General features: G+C 33.8%; 1 pseudogene across 1 annotated transcript; it reads left to right on the top strand.

Annotated features, from left to right (window-relative positions):
- Nucleotides 1-5,101: 5,101 nt before the first annotated feature.
- On the top strand, nt 5,102-7,570 carry LOC143637380 (myricetin 3-O-methyltransferase 3-like; annotated as a pseudogene). Its single transcript, XR_013154419.1, has 4 exons — nt 5,102-5,481; nt 6,276-6,580; nt 7,064-7,149; nt 7,254-7,570. The product of XR_013154419.1 is annotated as a myricetin 3-O-methyltransferase 3-like (transcript).
- Nucleotides 7,571-23,278: the final 15,708 nt, after the last annotated feature.

Genomic DNA, 23,278 nt, shown 5'->3' with positions numbered 1-23,278 from the left:
AATGTGAGTTTTTCCTAACTCCTTTTTACCGCTGTACAATATTTTTGGGATGAAGCATGTCTCAGTTTTTACTTCGTTAGTTGTGCATTTGTTTACAAACCGATTCACATTCGTGTTGTTACTATTCACTCATATTGTTTATGATGTATACGTGTATTATGTTCAACGTGTTTACATTATGATGGAAGTTACGCAAACGCAAACGCATACACGTACACATAGTGGGAGGTTCCAACAGCACGTACCTGCCGCCTAACGCTTCAACTTCGATTGTTAAGCCCAGTGGTTCTCATTTCCCCTATTACTATGGCTTCGGCCAAAGGAATGGGAGGACGATATTATTTGTTTTCATTTACTTTACGTTTGAATTTATATCGCATTACGATTGTTGAATCACACGTTTTATACACACACGCGCGCAAAACTTATGAAAGCTCACCAAGATGTGTTGTTGACAAACATTATTATTTTTAATGTGCTACAGGTTGATATGATGAATTGCAAGGACAAGAAAACTAGATCGGCCTTAGGTTTATTTAAATAAATTGTAGTTGTTTCATTCCGATGTAATAATATTTGCCTTATTATTGAACAATTAGTGTACTTGCGAAATTATCGAATAAAATAAATATATAGTCACTATTAATACTGTTACGAGCTTATGAGTCGTCTATAGGTCGCACCTGGGCTTATTCCGCTTAAAGTCGGGGTGCTACACTACAAGGTTCTCATGGTATTGGTTAGTCTCTGGGAAAGGTTCTATTGATAAAGGAATAATTGGTTATTGGATTCAAACTTTGCCAAACACCTGGATAATGGTAACTCTATGACTGATTATGCATTTACAGTTTGGGCATATTTGGTCAGGTGGAAAGCTACCTTGCAGCGAATTGTTACTCTTTTTACTACAGAAGCTAAGTATGTAGCTGTTACAGAAGAAATTAAAGAAGCATCGTGGTTGAAAGGTTTTTTTATGAACTCAGGGGTAGTTTGGTCCAACCTTTGGTTTTTTTGTGATAATCAGGAAGCAATGCAGTTGACAAAGAATGCAATTTATTATGAGAGAACCAAACATATAAATGTTAAATTTCATTTTATAAGAGATGTTAGAGAAAAGAAGTGGATACAATGGAAAATGATGCTGACATGTTTACTAAGGTACTGACAGGTTCCAAGTTTCAATTATGTTTAGATCTTCTAAACATAGGGCGACATTGATGATAAGGTGGAGATTGTTGAGTATAATGTGTCATAGATGTATATAATCAAAAAACTTGAGGGATTGTTTCTGCAACTTCTCTATATTTACAAAGGTTTGTGACAAGTCAGTTAAGTAAGAAATACTTCAGGGACTGGTTTGGTTAATACAGTGATTAAGTTGTCAACGACAGTTTGGAGCTAATGATAATAAAAGGGGATAAATGACTTCTATAGGGCTTTTTACTTTTAAATTTCTCTCTTTGTAACTCATTGAATAACTCTGTAATCTTTCAATTCGTGTTAATAATAATCGATTTCGTTTGTTCTTGATCTTGATTCTTGATCCAATTTTACAACAATTTATGAGCTCATTCGATACTTAAGTGCGATTTAATTTGTCTGACCAATAACTCGGTAAAACAACCGGTTGAATGATCAATCTTTTTTATAAAACATTACTCCTCACAAACGCGAATTAACCACTCCTAACAAGAAGCATCCATTCTTTGGGCTACTTTTCTACCTTAGAAAACGTTAGCTTTTTATACGGTCAGTGGCACTCACCACATAAATATTAGATATAGGTGGCTCGCTCCAGGGGCATGAGTAGCTTTGCTTTTTAAATCATTTTCTGAATGTTGATAACTTTATTGTTTATCTCCGTTTGCTGACATTTCGAGTAAACTTATTTTGGGTTTGGGATGAGTATATTAAATATTCGTTTGAGTCCATGTGTTATGGGAGTTTATTTAGGTTTTTATTTTTAATCATTTTTCTATTTTATACTTTCTTATGATTTGTTTATTTTTGGAATATTGGTTTTAAATAATCTCAACCATGCCCAACTGGTAAATAGCATTCCCAACTTTACACTTGCCTGCTGGCAGTCCCAACTATTGGTGTATTTGTTTTTAATGGGCCGTGACTAACGGATAACTAACTCCATTAGTGATTGCTGATGTGGCACACCTAGTTGTCAAAAATTGCTTATATGGCAGTTTACGCAGCTCAGTATAAGAATTTTATTTCTCTCTCTCTCTTTCTCTCTCTCTCCTGCAATTCACCCACCACCACCACCACCTCCGAACCCTATCCTCGCAAACACTGTTAGAGAAACAAATTGATATAATTCAGAAACCCGATTGTTTCTTTTCTTCATAAGTCTCCTGGTACGTTGCTTTTGTTTTGTTCCACTGACTAAACCCTAAATTTCTCCGATACACCACCAAAACATCAAGAGTTACGATTCCTTGTTTATTGATTCAAAACATTACTCAAACACGAGTTATAAATCCAACCAGGCAACCATTGTATCACCACCATCTTCTTCCTCACCATTCATCAATTCATGTTTCAAATATCCATCAAATGCATCTGAGGTTTATTGATTCAAGAAAATTGGAGGGTGCAAAGGTGCATAACGGAATTCGCGGGTGGCGACAGCGGTAGCAGAGGGGTGGGACGAAGGTTGCAGGTAGTGGCAGCGGGCGACAGAGGTGGTTAATGGAGGTTGCAGGTGCTGACGTAGAAGAAAGCTTGGAGGAGAGGCGGTGGTGGCATGGAAAATCTATTGTAGCGGTGGTGGTGGAAAGTCTGATGTGGCGGCAGTGGCCAGTGGTGGAAGTGGGTGGTCATGAAGTGAAAAGGGTAGAGGAGCTGCAGATGGTGGAGGTAAGAAGATGATGAATTTATTGAGATCTAGGGTGCTGCTCTTGCTTATGTTGTTGGGGGTTGCCACCTAAGCTGCCACGTAAGCAATTTTTTGACAACTAGTCGTGTCACATCAACAAATCACTAACGGAGTTAGTCACTGTTAGTCGTGGCATGCTAAAAACAAATACACCAATAGTTGGGACTATTAGCAGGCAAATGTAAAGTTGAGACTAATATTTAACAATAGGGCATAGTTGGGAATACTTAAAACCAATATTCCTTTATTTTTCTTAACGTAGTTTTGCTTTAATTTAATACATATATTTTGTTTTTTATGTTCGTTATATTTTTTAGTTTTTGGGCTCTTTCAATTAAGATGTGTACGTTTTTTAGATTTTTAACGAACGAACATAAATGAACATGAACATATTAGTTTTTTTAAACAAACAAATATGAACACAAATATTTGTTTTATGAAAAAGGGGTGGTTGATGTAGGTGACGATGATGGTTGATACATGAGAAGGAAGGTTGACGATGGTGGGTGGTAATCGGAAGTTAACCAGTGATCGAGAGGATAGACCGGCGACAGAGTATATGTATATAAGGGAAATTAAATTAGGGTTTGATGATGAAAGAGATTCACAAATAAATGAGATGTTATAACCCATTTAAGGGCTATCTGGGTTTGGTGAGACACATGACCCACGATAATTATTGTTTGATTATAAATGGTTTCACAAATAAATGAGATATGCTATTACCCATTTAAAGACTATCCGGGCTTGGTGAGACGCATACCTATGAATTGGATCAAACGTATGAGAAGCATCAAATCACAAATCAAACAATCTAGTGGTTTGAGAGGGGGTAGAGAGCAACCAAAGAATGGCACATATAACTTTTCGGTAGACATTTATATAGATAAATAGATAATATAATAACGGGATAATTTCATAGAACAGTAACTAAGTTTCAAAAGTGTTCCAATTAGGTACTCAACTTTTAAAAGTGTTCTAATTAAGTCACTCAACTTTCATATTTTATTAAATTAAATGTTTTTACATCTTTTTAGCCTTTTTCCTTTTTTTTCACACGGGAAATCTTTTTATGTTTTTTTTTATGTTGACTTTGAGTGGCGATGCTGATTTTATTTTTCGTTTAAATTTTAATATAATTTACGTTTTTTAAAAGTTTTAAATTTAACTACATATATTGCAAATTTTGCCCCCACATCTTATCCTCCATTTCTTTCTTAACGCACAAAAAAAATTGGTGAGACTCAATTTGAAGATTTACTAACCCGATTTGGGAAAAGTTTGTATGAGTGACATAATTGGAACACTTTTGAAACTTGGTTACTATTATATGAGATATTCCCTATAATAGCACATGAATCCTTTCTTTCTTTTTTTTTCTTTATAATAACTCTCTTCTACTAAAACCCCCTAAACATTGCACTAGTAACAATTTAAACCCAGCATGTCATCAGCATCTCATATTTGTAAGAAAGAACACGATCACTCATATAAGGTCATGGGTGCGTGACTTCTTATTGTTACAACCACAAATTTGGTTTCCCATATTTTCAACCTAACAGCACATCTTTTGTCTTGTAATGCAAAGTAGTGTGTATTTGGTGGAATACCGGCCAACCCGACCTTTGATGTTTGTGTAATAGTCTAATATTAAAGCATCATCAACGTAACACACTCTCCTTGTTTCAAATTTTCAACTCATCATATCAGATTAGATTTCAAACTAGCCTACAAAAACCTTTTTTTCTCGTTCAATGGTTATTACCCGTTCTTGTTTTAAACCGTCACATCATCGCCTATTTTTCCCTTTATTTAATTGATATTGATTTAAATGTTTGTGTGTTGTGGAATAAGACAAATATGAGTTCGAATATGGAGGTGCTCACTCTCAGTGGTTCTTTCAATTTTTTCCCCAAAAACTACTATCGTCAAACACTACCGCTTCAATAAGATCAAGATCGAGTTTGTTGCTTCTATTTTTAATTTAAAATGGTTCCAACAAAACCAAGCAATAATACTATTTTGAGGTGTTGACGTGACTTGGCCCATCCACTAGCAAAGCAATAGGCAATAATACTATTTTGAGTGGAATATATGTTATTGGAAAGTTAAAATATATTTATTAAAAATAATACTATTGAGTGGTATATATAACACCATTCAAAACTAAGGTTCACCACATCACTTCCTTCATCCATGGACTCTAACAAGATGTCCGAAGAAGAGAAAGGGCTACTTAGAGTGTATCAAATATTGAAGGGTATAATTCTTCCTATGGTTATTAAACCAGCTATAGAACTCGATCTCTTCGAGATAATGGCGAAGACTCATGGCTCTCACTTCTCTTGTTTTGATCTTGCATCTAGTCTTCCTAAAAAAACCCACGAAACTCCGGCATTAATTGAACGGATTCTTCGGTTTCTCGCTAGCCACTCGGTGCTTACATCAACCATTGTAAAGGATGGCCAAGGAGATTCTAAGCACGTGTATGGCATGACAGCCCTATCCAACAATTATGTCCGAACACAAGACGGGACGTCTCATGCCTCATCTCTTCTCTTTACCTACGATAAAGTATTCGTTGATTGTTGGTCAGTTATCTACATTTACTTCTTATATAGCTTCCTTAGAATAAGAGAGTGCTTGGGATTCCTTATTTTACCTCCTTATAACTTTTCACATCACTTAATAAGTTACAACTTTGTAATTTATTAACTTACCCTCTCACAATAAATCACAATACCAAACACCTTTTAACTTTTTTAAAAGTTAGTAAATCATAAGTTGCTCAAAATAAGTAATCCCAAACACCCCCTAAGTGTAGTTGGGAGAGGGGGGGGGGGGGTGTTGAGGGAGCTTTTTTTAGCGCTACTATGATAACCTAAACCAAGGAAGGGGCTCCAGAGTTGGGGCTACAACCAATCAAATTACCCTACTTACATTTTCGTAATTATAAAAAAAATTAAAGATTCATTTTTACAGAAAAATATGAGTTTTCCGACTAAAATCGATTTTCTGGCGACCTACAACTAACGATGATTGGGTTCTGTTAGTCGCAGACCATTGTAAATAAATACATCTTTATTTGGGACCGTCACCAGCTAAGTGTGAAGTTAGGACTGTTATTTGCCAATATGGCATAGTTGAGATTATTTGTCATGTATGATGTCACATAATGAAGTTTTTGACAAGAAGGCATCTGGAATTAACATCAATCTAACAAAGTAAAACTTACGTTAGTCACAGACCATAGGGACTAAATATGAGATAAGATGGGACCGTCATTTGTCAACTCCTTAGTTGAGACTATTATTTGCCAATAGTCCATAGTTAAAATTATTTAAATCAAATTTTCTTTTTCTTTTTTTTTCTTATTTTGGTGCATGTATCACCTAAAAGATGTCGTTATTGAGGGAAGGGACCCATTTGACAAGGCCCATGGGATGAATGTATTTGAGTATTCTGCAAAAGACGGTAGATTCAATGAGGTGTTTAACAAAAGCATGTATGATAACACAAGAATAGTAACGAAGATGATTCTAGAAAAATACAAGGAATTTGAAGGGGTCAAAGAGCTAGTAGACGTAGGTGGTGGTTTAGGTGCAAATCTTGAGCTTATTGTTTCTAAGTATCCTAATATTAAGGGAATTAACTTTGACCTACCCCATGTCATTAAGAATGCACCTCCTTGCTCAGCTATACATACATTCAATTTAATGAACACATACTCATGGTAATTACAATCTTTAAATCATATTAGAAATCCACCAAATCACTATATTGTATCATGAGGATTTAAAGTCCTTGTTCGATTAGTTATTGTGAAAATTTTTGAACCGAAACGCTGAAAGATAGGAAATGACAAACTAAATTGGCCAGGGTAGTGGATTGGCTAGCCAGACTGAACGGTCTCAGTCTAAAGATTAGTATTTGAAGGCTTGAACAAATATGTTTAATTTTTGTTGTTAAATCATTAATTTGTATTAAAATTTTAAAATGATGAAAATTGTTCATGCATGCATGACTGCATATTACATAAATAAAACAAAATTACAAATAGTAAAAATTAAACCACCAAGACCAAACCAAGAAAAGTTGAAAACGAACCCTTTGGAATTTGGATCTAAAACCGTAAAAGTCTGCAATACACCAAGATCCCAAAGTCAACGATAGATGCTTGATGTGTTTTACTAGGTGTAAAGCATGTGGGAGGAGATATGTTTCAATGTGTTCCTAATGGAGATGTTATATTCATGAAGGTTGGTACACCCACTTTTTTTTAAATATAATCTTTGTTTAACTGGTAATCTCTTTCAATTCGATATATAACTATAATTAGCTTTTTCTTTATTTTCTATTTTAGTGGATACTTCATGATTGGGGTGATAGTAATTGCATCAAGCTTTTAAAGAACTGTTGGGTAGCGTTGCCAGAGTGCGGTAAGGTGGTGGTGGTGGTGGAAGCGATCATTCAAGATCCTGAAAGTGATATTAGTTGTAGTGATGAGGTTTCTAAAGCAGTCACTGGTAGTGATATGGCAATGTTGATTGCTAACCCTGGCGGAAAAGAGCGAACCGCGAAAGAATACAAACACCTGGCCGTAGAGGCTGGATTCACATCTATAAAAATTGTTTGTGGGGTCTGTACTTTTGGTTCATGGAATTCTATAAGAATATCTAGCTTATATGTTGAATGTAATAGCCGTGTAACAAGAATTTGAAGTTGACTTCATATTAAATTTCGTTTTATATAATAATAAAATATAAAAAATTGTTAATTTCTATGTTTATTGCATATATATCTGGTGTTACCTAGAGATGACAAAATTAGTGAGTTCTGAAATGGGTATAAGAATATATAACTTTTTGATAGAGTTAAAATGAAGCTTTAAAAGTGATTTGTTATAATGTATTTTTCTTGTTTATAACTATGGTTTCAATCTCTACATAAAGAGATTGTTTATTGAGATTGATTACAAGAAACCAAATATATGTACGTGAATTGGGACTAGGGAGCCCGTATGGCCGTATGCCACACTAGGGCCATATCAGTTTCTCTCACGTTTCCATACAACAAGGTGTCATCCCATTTTGTCCTAGTTTTTCATGTTTTGATTTACTTTTAAAATTCAAAAATATTAATTATTTTTAAATTAATCTAATATCAAACAATATGTAAACTAAAATTAAATTCTCAATAAATTTCGAATTTTCTTTTGTATACGGGCAAGTCTTTGATGATGATTCCATTTTCTGAAAGAAAAAAAAAACTTGAATATGAAGAGTTTTATTTAAGATTTGAAGGAGTTTGTGTGGAAAAATTGATTTAAGTTTGTGTGGTTTTTGTAGGATAAGTTTTTTTTAAAATGTTGCCGGTCATTCAACCGTTAGGCCCTAACGGGCACACACAACAAACACACTCGGAATAAACAGACGTAAATTTCCTGGAATCCGCCCCATGTGTTCTAGCTATAATATAAAATGAAACAGCTTCTATATGCTTTAACGTGTCCTTTCAGCCCTTTCAAATTAAACGTTGACTCCATGTCACCATGTATAGCTTGAACTAGTCCAACAAACTGGAACCAAACTTATGTTAGATATTTGAACTTAACATCTTGTGTGCTGATTTCGGAAATGATCCAACAGAGAACTGTTAAGACAAAAACAAACATGAAATGAAGAGAACTAGAGAAGGCTTCATTTTGATGAGTTTTTGTTGGACCAAAACTATTAACCCAAAATAAAAGGCCCCAAGTTGATCCATATTTCTCAAATGTCTAACTAGACTACTAATCACGAGATGAGCAATAAAAGGCCCAAAGTTAAAGTGTCAATTGTTATAATAAGTCACTTTAAACTTTTAAGGGTGTATGTTTGTTGACTGTGTATGAAATTTTGTTGTTACTTAGCTGGATGGCCGTCTTCGAGTATTATTAAATATTTTGAGTCGAAGGCGAATAAAATTTGAGTGATAAAAAAATTTGGCCTTAAGTAAAAGAGTTTTTTTTTTCTATTTTTAACAATTAAAATTTTTAATTGACTTACATGGTTATGATTTAGGTTGTGCAAAAAGATTTTGTTTATAAAAATAGCTTGAATGAGTTGGGCATGTGGATTTAAACATTAAAAATACATATATTTTTAAAAAAATTTGGGCCTACAAGGTAGTCGGGGCCTAGGGCCTTCGACAACTTTGCCTTGGCTCATGGCCGGCCTTGCTTCGGCCTATAATTACTAAAGCTTTAAAAGAACTGTTAGGAAGCATCTTCATCGAAGGCAAACCACTTAGCATCAAAGGATGTAGTGCTTGCAACTTTATATGGTTGCTTAAAAAATTTTAGAACGGCATATAAAATCCCCAACACTTTATCTGTACCCTTTTGGTCCGGATGTATCATAATTCGTCTAATTTTAATTCGGATACAATGAATATTGATCAATAATAATGAAAACATAAAAAGAAACTAATTTTGAAATTTGCATAAAAAGAAAGGTTTTCTAATTCTAGGTGGTCCCACCACCAACTTAATTGCACTAACTACGCCTTTGTCTAAAGCATCCATCATTTGGCTTTTCTTTCCTTTTTTTTTTCTTTTTTTTTTTTTTCTAAATCTAATAATATTCACTTTCTAAACGAGTAACTTCAGTCGTCGCTATTTGTAACCCGGTTAAAATGAGTAAGCCATGCTTGCCTCACATTAAGGATTTACCATCGACATATATTTGATTCTTGCTCTCCTATTAGAACTCTATGTGCTCTAAATATTTCAAATTTTATGTTGGGCATGCTAGTTTGTTCTTTTAGGACGAGAAAACACATTTTACAATCGTTTATGCCTTAATTTGAAGCCTTAAAGATGATCAATCAAACCCTTAGATCAGTTGTTCACTACATGACGTCAAGTAATAACATTAGTCACTAATGTGTGTTTGAAAAGATCAATTTTTTTTACCAGGACTCACTCCAACTGTAAATGTTTAATTGTGTGGCTTGTAACATTTGAGGTATGATTCTCATGTGTTGGAGTTACAAGGAAAAATGTAATTTCTTTGAATAAAAACTAGCTTTAGAATCCGTGTAACATACAGGATGATCCAAATTATAAAGCAATAAATAAAACAAATAATTATATAGCGTATATGAAAAACTGTATTACATATATGTTTACATCTATACTATGCATACATAAATTGATTTTATTTATATAGCAAGATGATTTTTTTTCAAAAAAAGAAAATGAACTTAATAAAAAACACATGCAAAAACATACTTGAGAACTCTCCGTGTATTGAAAATTTCATTATCATTATCATATATGTATAATTGAAAGAATTTTGGTTATGAACCAATTTCGGGAAGAAGACTTCTCATACAATAGTAGTTTTGATCACTCGACCTAAATATAGACTAAACGTTACCTTTATTGATATATTATCAATACAGCCCATAGAAGAAAAAGAGAACATTAAACTGTAATGGCAAATGCCGTTCAAGAACTATGCTTTTTTGAGCTACACAATAAAAAAGATTTTAATAAGTTTGAGAGGGCTTCTTGACTTTACAATAATAACAACATAAAAAATAACATGTTAACCCGTTTAATTTTGTGAATATTTTGCTTCACTTGAGCATAGTCTTGCATGACATACTTCCTATACAACATTCTGATCACAATTAAAGGAAAAGTTAATGCTGACACAAATGTTTTAAATTTGATAAAAGTTAGACGCATTGATAGGCCAAGCGGTGGTATGTCAGAAGTATTAGCCATCTTTTCTTAAATTTAATAGTCTAGGAAAAAATAGTCAATTTGCCAAATCTCGAACCTTTTGATTATGTCCAAAAGTGTCCTTGAAAATAAATTCGAAAGCCTATCATGTTAAAATTCTAAGTTTCATCCGTTTAACATTTTCAAGTCAACACTTTGAACGTGTGACAAATATAACGATAAACCTATTTGCTTTCATAAACTTTAAAAATACTCAGATTACCATTTTTGACTCGCAACAAATTTTGAGCAAAATGTAGTTAACTTGTATCAAACAATCTATTTACCAATTTTTGATAAAAAAACAATCCTTGATAAAAAAACCAAGAAATTAAATATGATAAACTTTGTTATACATGAAAGTGATTGGTATATACTATTATTACATTTTAACATATATATAGTTTACTAAATTAACCGAAAAAATAAATGAATAGATTTAAAGCATATATTTATAATTTATAAATTTATATGACAATTTATATTTAATAATAAGGAAAATTGGATTCTAATAATCCAAATTATAAAGTGTTGGCCAATATTAATCCCAACTAACAACATGACCGCTGATAATCCCAACTTTCAACTTTGTTACCGGTAACAGTCCCAGCCTAACGGATTGTTAACTTTGTTAGTTAGGTTGGCGTAAATGACAAATATACCCACTTACATTAAAAGAAAAAACAAAAATTAGAAAACCAATTATCATGGACCCCACAATTGTTTAACACTTCTGGAAAAAAAATAAAGTTACGTTAACGGGTTTTCCAACAAGCCTTACCAGGAGCTCTAGGAACTCTGAATAGTTGTTTAAACGAGTTACATTTACGTACTATCAGTGCCAATATTGACATATTGGCGGCAATGAAACAAATATATTTTTTGATTACCTTCCTCGGGTATGTATATGATCGAATCCATCCCAACCCCTGCATCTTCATCAACATATTTCTGGTGAAGTACTTGGTCTTCCGGTGAGCTTCCGATGAGCCAAAGCAAACCACCAGCTCACATCTTTCAGCAGGTCAAGACCACCCCTATTTTTCCCAACAACGAGCACCACTCGATTGCTTGGACCCATCAAATCGGATCTGAAATTCTTGGTCGTGGCACCGGATTTGCTTGCGGGTTTCTAAGATGTGTGGCTAATACCACTGTATTCGTCGGCAAAAACGAACCTGAATGGCAAATTCACACGGTCCAAAATTGTTGGTTTCTGACGTCACGGAGTTTGGATGATGCATTCGCCGGAGTTGAATTAACAGTCAAGAAGTATGAGTACAGAAGTTTAGTGGTGATACTTTGTTGGGGTTAAAGGTGTCTGCGGAAAAATGGTTGGTCGAGGTTTGAGGGTTGCCGAAAAACAGATTGCCGGAGTTGGTGGTGTTCTTACCGGTAGACCGGTGCTTGGTCGGGGAAGAAGGTATAAATAGTGTTAAAATTTTTGTTTTGCGTTTTATTTTAAGTGAAAGGGTATATTTGTCATTTTACGCCAACTTACCTAACAAAGTTAACAATCCGTTAGGCTGGGATTATTTCTGGAAACAAAGTTGAAAGTTGGGATTTTGGTCATGTTGTTAGTCAGGATTAATATTGGCCAACACTTGATAGTTTTGATTATTTGAATCTACTACTACTGCTACTGCTAATAATAATAATAATAGATAAATGTATTGATTTTTTAAAAAAAATGGATCGACTTTTAAGCATATATTTATAATTTAATGATTAAAATTTCTTCGTAAAATGAAAACATATTCGACTTTAGCTTTTATTTACAATCTTCAACAATATACATAGTATAATATGTTAAATTGTTAATGATAACATTTAAAATTATATTCTTTTCAATCCTTAAAAAACATGGTTTGTTGTTTATTTTGGATTTCATCAAGTATATTTTGGATTATATAACAGCAATATAATATGTGAATATTTATTTTTATAAAAATGTACAGATATAATATAAATAGAGTGTAAAAAGAAATTAATAATTATTAATTTATAACATATATTTGTGTCAATTAAGATCTTAGTTTACAAAAGAAAATAATTGTGAGGTTTCACCACAAAGTAACACGTGACACAATTATTTTCTTTTATTAGGAGAGTAGGATATGATGTCCCCAGTTTAAATTCGTTTTAGACCCATCAAAAGGGTTTAACCGGCGCAGATTATTGTTTATGTTCATCTTTCCTAATTGTCGGATAAAAAAAACTTTACATTTTTGCAAGCAAACCCTTTTTAATAACTAATCACATTTAATAAACTGATTACTAAATGATAACGTTTGATTTTTCTGAAGTCTAAAGGTCCTTTCCGAAGCTTTGTATTGTACCTGTTGTCTGTTGAATAGGTATCTTGCTCCTTAGTAATTACCAATTTTGTTATTAATAATGAAACTTATTGCCGCTCAAAAAGATATAATAATAACTCTGAGAAAAGATAATTGATGAGTGGTCTTATTTAAAAACAATGGTATATTATATATGAATTTTTTACTTTTAAAACTTGGTTTTCCATATTTTCACCTAACACATCTTTTGTCGTGGAATATTGACAAAGTACAAAAACTTTGTTAATCATCTGTTAAACTCAATAAATAAATAAATGAGAGAGTCGCGATGAAGATGAGTAGGGGATGGCCGATTGATCGAGGGTCGTCTATTTGAAGTTTGAACAATTACGTAATTCCTGAAACACTCATAGTCTTTAACTCGTTCTTCTATACTATTGGCCCATCATGTTGACTCATATTTTCTTATTTTCATTTCCTTATATAAGTGAAGATCATGTGATTAACGCCCAAAATGTGAAAAATTAATAATGATCATTACTGATGTATGATCCATGGTTTGTATATAAAAGGATAAAGTTTTAACTAATGATAGTATAACATAAATGATTTTTAATAGCAAAACCGTAACATATGGAAAATTTTATGTTGCATTAATCAATCAATTGAGTATATTCTAATGTGTCGCGTTAATGTATGTTTTGAGTATATGCTAATGTGTCGCATTAGTGTAGGTTTATTTTTGTATCATTAGGCTTAGATATCATTAATGTGTATTTTGTGGCTTTTCCAGATCTATGTTTATTTTAATAACATTTTGTGAGCTTTAAATTTATCGTTAATGTTATTTAGGGTTGTTCACGAGTCGAGCCGAACCGAGCGAGGGCTTGCTTGTTGTTTGGCTCATTTCAAATCGAACCGAGCCGAACAGCTCAAAATCAAACCGAGCCAAGATCGAACCGAGCCAAAATCGAACGGAGTATTTCTGAGCATTTTTCGAGTGGTATCGAGCGAGTTCGGAACATTACTTCTTTCTTCCGTTTTTTCTTTAAATTCTTTTATAAGAAACAAGTTTGAAGTTAAATATGATGTGCATAAAAATAAGTTAGTAGTTTTTTTTTTTAAAAAAACTAGTAGTAGCTTGTAATTTTTGATAAATTAAAGTTTGAAGTTGTATAAAATGTAATAAAACAATTAATAATTAAAAATAATTATTTATATAAATATACACACATATATATATAACTTATTTTTATAATTATCTTTAATATATAAAATATTAAAAACTAAATATAATTATTTTTTATATTTAACGTACTAGAAAATATTCAACAATTAAAAGATATTATATTTAATATTTAGTTTTTTCAATATTCAAGATAATTATTAAAACAAAATATATATTTATGAGTATATAAATATATATCAAAATGAATTAAAAATATTCGAGTCGAGTCGAACCGAACGGACTTGTTGGCTCGTTTACAAACCGAATTGAGCGGAGTGGCTCGTTTAACAATCGAGCGAAAAAACGAGCGAGAATTTTCCAAGCAAATTTCAAATAAGCGGAGAACGAGTTTGAGCGACGAGTAATTCAGACAACCCTAATGTTATTTGATCAATACAATATATTGAGGTAAGCCTACATTTTATCATGTATTGCCTACTCTGATATATATAAGCAAACTTACATTTTTCAAAACTAATGCATATGCTACGTTGCTACATTAGTTTTGCATATATTGCATTACATAGTTATGCATATACTAGATTATATATATGCCTAAGTTACATTAAAGGTTCCTTTACACTGTATTAGTTTTTTTTACACTACATTAGTTATAACTACATTATATTTGAAAATGTGTCTACCACGTTTACATATAGTGTGGCAATATTGGTCACACGAAATTGAATAATTGGTTAAAATATTTATTCGTACTTCTCGCGCTAATGCCCTATGTAGTGTGGCAATATTAGTCAACCCCCCCCCCCCCCTTACAATTTGGGGGGGGGGGGGGGGTAACATTTGTAATTTTATTATTTTATTATTTTATTCTATTTTCTTTTTCCTTTTCTAACCCGAAAACTCTGTTCGTTAAATTTATGATACATTATTATTCGGATTCTTGTATTTAATTTAATAAAATTATTATTTGATTTTATAAATTTCATCACGCGTTATCCGGGATAGTCACGTTTGTTTTAGGAAGCATTATTAAACTATCACAAATATGCGGAATTCACCGTTAACTATAGTTTTAACCCTTGTTGCACCCACCTCCAAACACTAGTGACAAAAATGCAATTAACCAAAAAATATCTTCTTTCCTTCCTCCCTCTCCCTACCGTCGGCCAACCACCCCCTACCCTCCCATGGTAATTCGTTTTTTTCGCCATAAATCACGAAATTGACTTAATAAAAATGATTCTCCACTAAAATACGAACCTACCCCAACTCAATTTTATCGAACAATGACCGAATAATCTGATTGGGAAAATCTACGGTTTATAGGTTAGGAGTTGATCAGTATCTATGTTTATATTAATTAGGTTTTGTGTTCTAAACGTATTGCACACCTGCCCTGATGGCAGGTGCGGGGCTGGTTAAGACTATGAATGAACCTCCCGTGGCTGGTTAAGGCTAGTTGGGAGTTGATTAGTATCTATGTTTATATTAATTAGGTTTTGTGTTCTAAACGTATTGCACACCTGCCCTGATGGCAGGTGCGGGGCTGGTTAAGACTATGAATGAACCTCTCGTGGCTGGTTAAGGCTAGTTGGGAGTTGATTAGTATCTATGTTTATATTAATTAGGTTTTGTGTTCTAAACGTATTGCACACCTGCCTTGATGGCAGGTGCGGGGCTGGTTAAGACTATGAATGAACCTCCCGTGGCTGGTTAAGGCTAGTTGGGAGTTGATTAGTATCTATGTTTATATTAATTAGGTTTTGTGTTCTAAACGTATTGCACACCTGCCCTGATGGCAGGTGCGGGGCTGGTTAAGACTATGAATGAACCTCCCGTGGCTGGTTAAGGCTAGTTGGGAGTTGATTAGTATCTATGTTTATATTAATTAGGTTTTGTGTTCTAAACATATCTATGTTTAATTTTTTTTGTTTATTATATTTTAGCCATTTTATTTGCAATATAACAGTAAAGAAACATTAGTTTAGCGAAACCGAGCCCCGCGATCATTATTTTCCCCTCATTTTTGACCCTTGTATCGTAATTTATCTATTTAATTGTAAGTTTATACATACATACATACATACATATACGATGCTTATTAAACCGAACTAGCTTAGAGCCTCAAATAATTTTTCCGTTATTATAAATCCTTATGTATAACTTTATTTATCTATAAATTTACATTATATTTTCCCATCAAAACACATATAGATAGATATTATATATAAAATTTTTATGAATAATTTATATTGGTTATTTATTATTAATATTCATTTACTTATATATATAAATATAGATATATGTTATATAAGGGATTTCTCATTTTATTTATTAATCATAAATATAAAAATATTAATACTAGTAATAGTAATAGTAATAATTATAATAAATAATAGATAATATGTATAATAACCAAAACCCTAAGAGACTCGAAATCCTTTAAACCCATTAATAACCGTTATGATGTATTGCTTTATTTTATTTATTTATGCTCTATAGCTTACTTATACTATTTAAAAATATAATAATATTATAATTACAAATTTTACTTGAACCCTATCAAATCCTAAATCTGACATAAGTTTTGTAGTTGTAATTATTTTATAATTAATTTGTATTATCGTTAACAACTATGAACTTTTGTTGACGTATCCCGAGGAACTCAACCGCTTTTGTCTTAATTTTTGTCATCTCATCTTCGTTAATCCACTCGTCAAGGTGAGTTTATATACCCCCTCCTTTCAATCTTTTATATTTTGGGGTATTTATATACCTTATTAACTCTACTCATGTTTTATTTCCTCATCTGTTCAAAACACAATTCAATTATGTTTATGTGTGATTATTGCATGCTATATTATTATGTTCTATGTACTTAAGTGTTTATTTTATGTTTGGTGGTTGGTATCTCATCCTCATATATTCTTATCTAGTATGATCATACATTTACTCAAGTATATTGATATTGTATCAATAGGAACAAATCCACATCTATTTAGCTGCTTACATTTTCATAAGTTTTGTAACGCTGACCATTTTCATATGAATTATGATTTATCTATACATATATACAACAAAAACTTATGTATTCTCACCAACATTCTTGTTGACAAACTCTATTTTCATACATGCCACATGTACATGTAATTGATGTTGTTCAAGATCGAAGAGATTAGTTTTTGCCTTAGGATATTTAATATAAGTTCAAAATATGTACTTGATTCATTTATTGAAATTGTATACTTGTTTTGATGTTAATGAATTAAATAATTATTGTCACTTTAATTAGTGTCTTTTGAGCTACTGTCCAATCAACACGTTACGCCCCGGCATGTTCCGCCGCCTTTGGTCAGGGTGTGGCAAATTGGTATCAGAGACGAAAGCTATAAGATAGGTGGTTAGATAAATCGACCTAGTAGCATGCTTAGGGTCCCTATACGTGATATGCCTTTACGTGTTTGCACCCTAATTTATAAGATTGATTGCGGTAGCTTAAATATTATTTAGTGATTTGATATTACTCTTGTACACAAAGCACACACAATTCTAAAGCTACTCCTCACTCTCAAAATTATCTTCAAAACCCTAGTTATTATTTTAAAATTGGGAAATTCCTTAAGAATTCCCACCATTTTTACTCCCCTCTCCTTGAGGATGATTCGTGTAATGGATACGTAGTAACTACAAGGGGGACACCTGCACACTGATCCCTTCACACCAAGGCTTGCGAGCCTAAGGAAGTGCAATGGGCACAAATCTCGATCAGCCGCGAGACCTGGTTGCCTTCTTGGAGGGTGAGGTGTTAGTGTGACTTGTTAAGCCAAAGCGTATCACACCAAACGTTCACGAATCTACTACCCTCATTGTATCAATCGTGGTCATGTGTCGATCACATCCTTAAATCATAACCGAATTTACGGTGATACGTGGCTAAACTTGGTTCTTCGTTATGATATTTTAGTTGAAAGAATTTGTGGGAAAAGCCATGGTGATACATGGATACACCAACCATTCATCTCAATGCCCTTATCTCGATTTTAATCAATTTTAAATTTTTGTTGGAAAATTAAGCCATGGTGATACATGGATATTTCAACGATGATTTTTTTTTAATTTTTTATTTTGTTATGAATGATTATTTTTATGTACATCTCAACCCACCATTTAAAGTTTACTATTTCATTTAGTTATCAATTTTATCAATACTCCTAGTTAAGGCTAAAAAAAATTCATTTTGTACCCTCATGAGTCTTCACAAAAACTTGAAATTTTGCAATTTATAAACGTTGCACCGGCAACTCTGGCCACAGTATGTCATCTCGCATTACGAAGGGAATCGTGAAAGCCCTCCCAATACTCATATCCCAACTCCAAACCGCGAATGTCGCTAATGTTCCCTTGAACCTTAATGTTTGCTCAAGCAATTCACCAACGCTAACCCGACCTATTTCTTTGGGACTGAGGGTGCTATAACCCTTTTTCAATGTTCAAGCACATGGAAAGCGTGTTCTTCCATTGTGCATGTCCGGAAGATAAAAAAACCACTTATGCCTCAACCGTTTTCAAATTGAGTGCCCTTACTTGGTGGAATAGCAAAAAGAAAGCCCTTGGGGATGAGGTTGCCATGGCCTTGCCATGGGACGACTTTAAGAAACTCATGCTCAAGAAAGTTTGCCCGAAATATGAGCTCCAAAAGTTGAAAGAAGAGTTTTGGAATTTAAAACAAGAAGGTGGTGACAATGTGTCCTACAACGACCGGTTTCACGAATTGAGCATCCTCATCCCACACATGGTCACTCCCTTGGAGTGTGCCATTGACAAGTACATCACGGGTTTGCCAATGCAAACCCAAGATTCCGTCCTAAGTCTTGACCTGAAGGATCTTCATGATGCCATTACCCTAGCTGGCACCCTCACCGAGAACCACGTTAAGGCCGGGACCTTGACGTGGAAGAAATCCAAAGAGCCCAATGATAACCCCGCATTCGAGCCTGCCAAAGAGTCCAAGATCGAATCCTCTAAGCCCGAATCCTCCAAACACAACAACAACAACTCACCCCATTACCCAACAACAAAAGAAAGTCAAATTCCCAAAACTATGTCTTGGCCCAATCACAAGCCCAACAAGCCCAACCCACCAAGAAGCCCTACGCAGGACCCAACCCTTTATGTGATACATGTAAATTCCACCATTCTCCTAACCTCAAGTGTCGTCAATGCACTCATTGCGGTTGTTTTGGTCACCTCTTTACCACATGTTGTGAACTCAACCAGCCCATGATTCAACCATCTACCTCAATTCTTACCCAACCCCAAGCTTTACCTTATGCTTAACCGTTTACCCAAACATCTATTAGAGCTTGCTACAATTGTGGAGATCCTAACCATTTCCGTAATGCATGCCTAAGACTAGCACACATGAACCAAATTCAATCTTACCCAAACCAAGCCACTCAATATCAAGCCTATCGAGCCCAAGTTTATCCAACCCATTTTACCCAAGCCCAATTCAACCAAGCCCAAGCGAATCAACCTCAATCGATCCAAGCCCACCCCATTCAAGCAATTTAAGCCCAACCTATTCCCAATGCCCAAGCCAACCAAAACCCACCCAACCAACCTCAAGTTCACCAAATTGCTCAAGGTACTCAAGGACAAGCCTGCTACATCAACGATTCCCAAGTCTAAGCCTCACCTTTCAAGAATACATGCTAACAAGAGACGTTTATTTTAAACATAATTTATTGACTTCGCTTAAATCTCAAGTTTCGTTAATGAATGAGAATTATGGTTATTTATAATTAAATTCAATCTCTCATCTATTTCTATTATGTCGTTTATTGCACTATTTACAATTACGCAATTATTATCACATTTCAAGTGGTCTATGACCGGTTATTGCCAGGACTATGTACATTGTGATGTGCATGGTTATCTAATAGTACTGTATTTGTATCATGAACTGCCTATGACCGATTTCTTACAAACGTTTTGAAATTGGGACTATGAACATATGTTGTACATAATTATCTAATAGGAGTCATATGTACAAATTTTATTTCGATATTTTAATACATGGCTACCCGAATTCCTCAAAACTCACCTCATTCTCATGGTACTCTTTTCTCATCCGATTTTATAATCTTGATTTCTAGCCTCATGTATTATTATATTTTTTTAATCATGTGATTCTTTTGTTATGTGAACCTATCTATCTGAATACATATTTGTGAATATTATTGTCATCGCACATATTCTATACATCGAATGTGTAAATTACTTATCTAATTTCAAAATTTCCTCCATCTAATTTATTTCATTTTGTTGTTATTATTTTCAATGGTTAACATCAACAATTTCGTTATAGATTTTTAAAGTTTATTTACTAGTTATTCACGGCAATCAAATTTCACGTATTTATGTAGTTTCATTTCTCTTGATCAAATAATCCCATTCAAATATCGATTTAAAAAGTTCCCCTTTACCTTGTTTTCGAACCTCACAATGGGACGAACTATGTGCATCATGCGACGATCTAAATAATTATGAGTGCACACATAATTAGCAAAGTCCTCGTATGGAACTCATAATGAATACGGTTGTGTGTCATAACCCAGAACCTAGGGTGATTTTGGGAAACGGTACAAATATCAATGTGATTAGTGCATGGTGGATACGACGCTGTTACATCCTATATATAAGTGTCCTTATCATATTTTTCGTTTGTAGCGTTGTCACATCCCGTTGAGCGATTTGCGGAAGCGTAAAACGGAAATGTAACAGATACAACTGGTATCAAATACATTGTTCATAAAGAAACATTACTAACTAATTTACAATATATTACATCGTTCTAATATCTTTTACAAACTAGGTGATATAAACAAAACTAGCTCTTCAACTACGTTACTTCTAACCCACATGCTCACAGCATCGTTCACAATCCGAACACGAAACACATAAGCAATCTTTTCCACCTTTCTGATTACCGGAAAAGCATGTTTAAAAATGGTCAACTACGAATAGTTGGTGAGTTTTATAAGTTTTAATGAAATCAGTTTTGCGTACCACACAGTCATAGTTTGTATGTACGCGCGTATGTAAAAATATGTATTTACATTTATATATATATGTACAGTCGTATCCTTGTGTGTACATAAGCACACATGTCAGTTTATAATATGAGTTCGAAATTATGATAAAATCGTGACTGTTTGTTTGTATTGCGTATTTCAATTTTCCATGTTTAACCAACCACTGTGGACCCCCTTCCTCCCACAACGGTTTCACATAAAATCAACCACTATGGCTCCCCTACCGCCCATAACTGTTCCACATAAAATCAACCATTGTGGCCCCCGTTCCGCCCACAGCGGTTTCTCGTAACATCAACCACTGTGGCCCCCCTTCCGCCCACAATGATTCCACGTAAACTCAAACATTACACAGTGTACACACAAATAGTTAGTATTTTCAACACATAGTATTTCCTATGCCTATTCACATAGCATGTATATAGACACACATACACATATAGTATTTATAATGTATCACCAAACACTGTGGCTCCCTATCCGCACACCATACGTATAATCACATTATTTTCTTAACATTCATGTCATAATCAAGTTAGTTTGTTTAGTTGTAGCAGAACTTGGCTCATAGGCCATTCTTAACTTTAGTTTATTAAGTTGCAGTAGAACTTGACTCATAGGCCATACTCAACTTTAGTTTATTAAGTAGCAGCGGAAAAGTTGCAGCAGAACTTGGCTCATAGGCCATACTCAACTTTAGTTTATTAAGTTGCAGCAGAACTTTGCTCATAGGCCATACTCAACTTTAGTTTGGTACTATTGTGGCCCCCCTTCCGCCCACAGTAGCCCCATGGTCATCACAGACCACACTATTCACTCATGGCCGTTACAGACCACGTTATGTTTAACAGTACACAACGTATTTGTATAAATGTGTTATCACGCGTAATTTCGTTATGTTTTAGTAATCGTACCATATCCACTTAACTTGTCATTCAAGAATACTATTCACCATTCATTCGCATGTAATCAATCGTTATTTTTGTAGGGACTTTTTATATGTAAACGTTCAGGCAATTCATATCCTGAACCGTTTCCAGGTGGATAACGTATATAAATATGCTTTTCACCTGAAAAATTTCGTAAACAGTTTGAAAATAGTGGTCATGAAACTCACGGTTTCGTAGGCACTTAGTGCAAGGTCAGATCGGGGTTTGTTTCCCTTGCTATTACTTAGTCCCTATAATTAATATTATAATAATATTAATATTTTAATATTAATATAATCCTCATACTAGACTGGGCTGTATAGCTAATCTGGGTATAGCTGTTACACCCAGAAAGTGTCAGTAGGTTTAGATTGTTATGTTGTTCAATGTCTAATGTTTAAAATCAAACTTGGCTCAGTTTCCCCGTTTCACCAGCTGGGCCAAGCTGCTCGTTTACGCATTTAGAAAACAGTTATGGGGATGTAAGCTTGGGTAAATGTATTGGTTGATAAAATGATTAAGTTATAAAGAAAGATCACAATTTAGGGGTTTGGATTTGCTACGGGGCTTGATGTGCTTGAAGTAGTTTAATATCTATTAACTAAATTAACTAAAAATAAACACTAAGTAATACTCTAGACTCTCTAAAACTAGACTAAACTACTAACCGGTAAGTGAACCGATCGACTTTAGTAAAGCTAAGTAAGTCCGGATATCGAACCCACGAGACTCTTTAAATTACGTTTATTAGCTAATTAGACTCGACTACAAAACACGACTTATTAATTATATTTGTTTGGGGTTTTAAAATACTAATTTAATACTATAATTAAAAACTAAATAAGAAACAAGTAATTTAAACGAAAACGAAGTTTGTTTACGGAAATAAGATGATGATGAGAAAACTATCTAGGCTAGACTCCCTTAAATTTCAGTAATGAATTGACTTGGGAAAATATTTAGTTATGGACTGGGATCGTAAAATAGACACTTATAAGAAAACCCGAACAGGACTCCTGACCATTCTCAAGAGAAACCTATGGATTTCTAACAAGTTTTAACGCACACCAGTATTAAAAATCAAGTTCGCTTACGGTCACCCAAT

The sequence above is a fragment of the Bidens hawaiensis genome, unplaced genomic scaffold (genome assembly GCF_021521415.1).
Source record: "Bidens hawaiensis isolate Kalapana, Puna unplaced genomic scaffold, B.hawaiensis_p1.1 tig00008259_1, whole genome shotgun sequence".
NCBI lineage: Eukaryota > Viridiplantae > Streptophyta > Magnoliopsida > Asterales > Asteraceae > Bidens > Bidens hawaiensis.
Note: the sequence above shows the minus strand (reverse complement) of the source record. Positions and strands in the feature narration are given on the sequence as shown.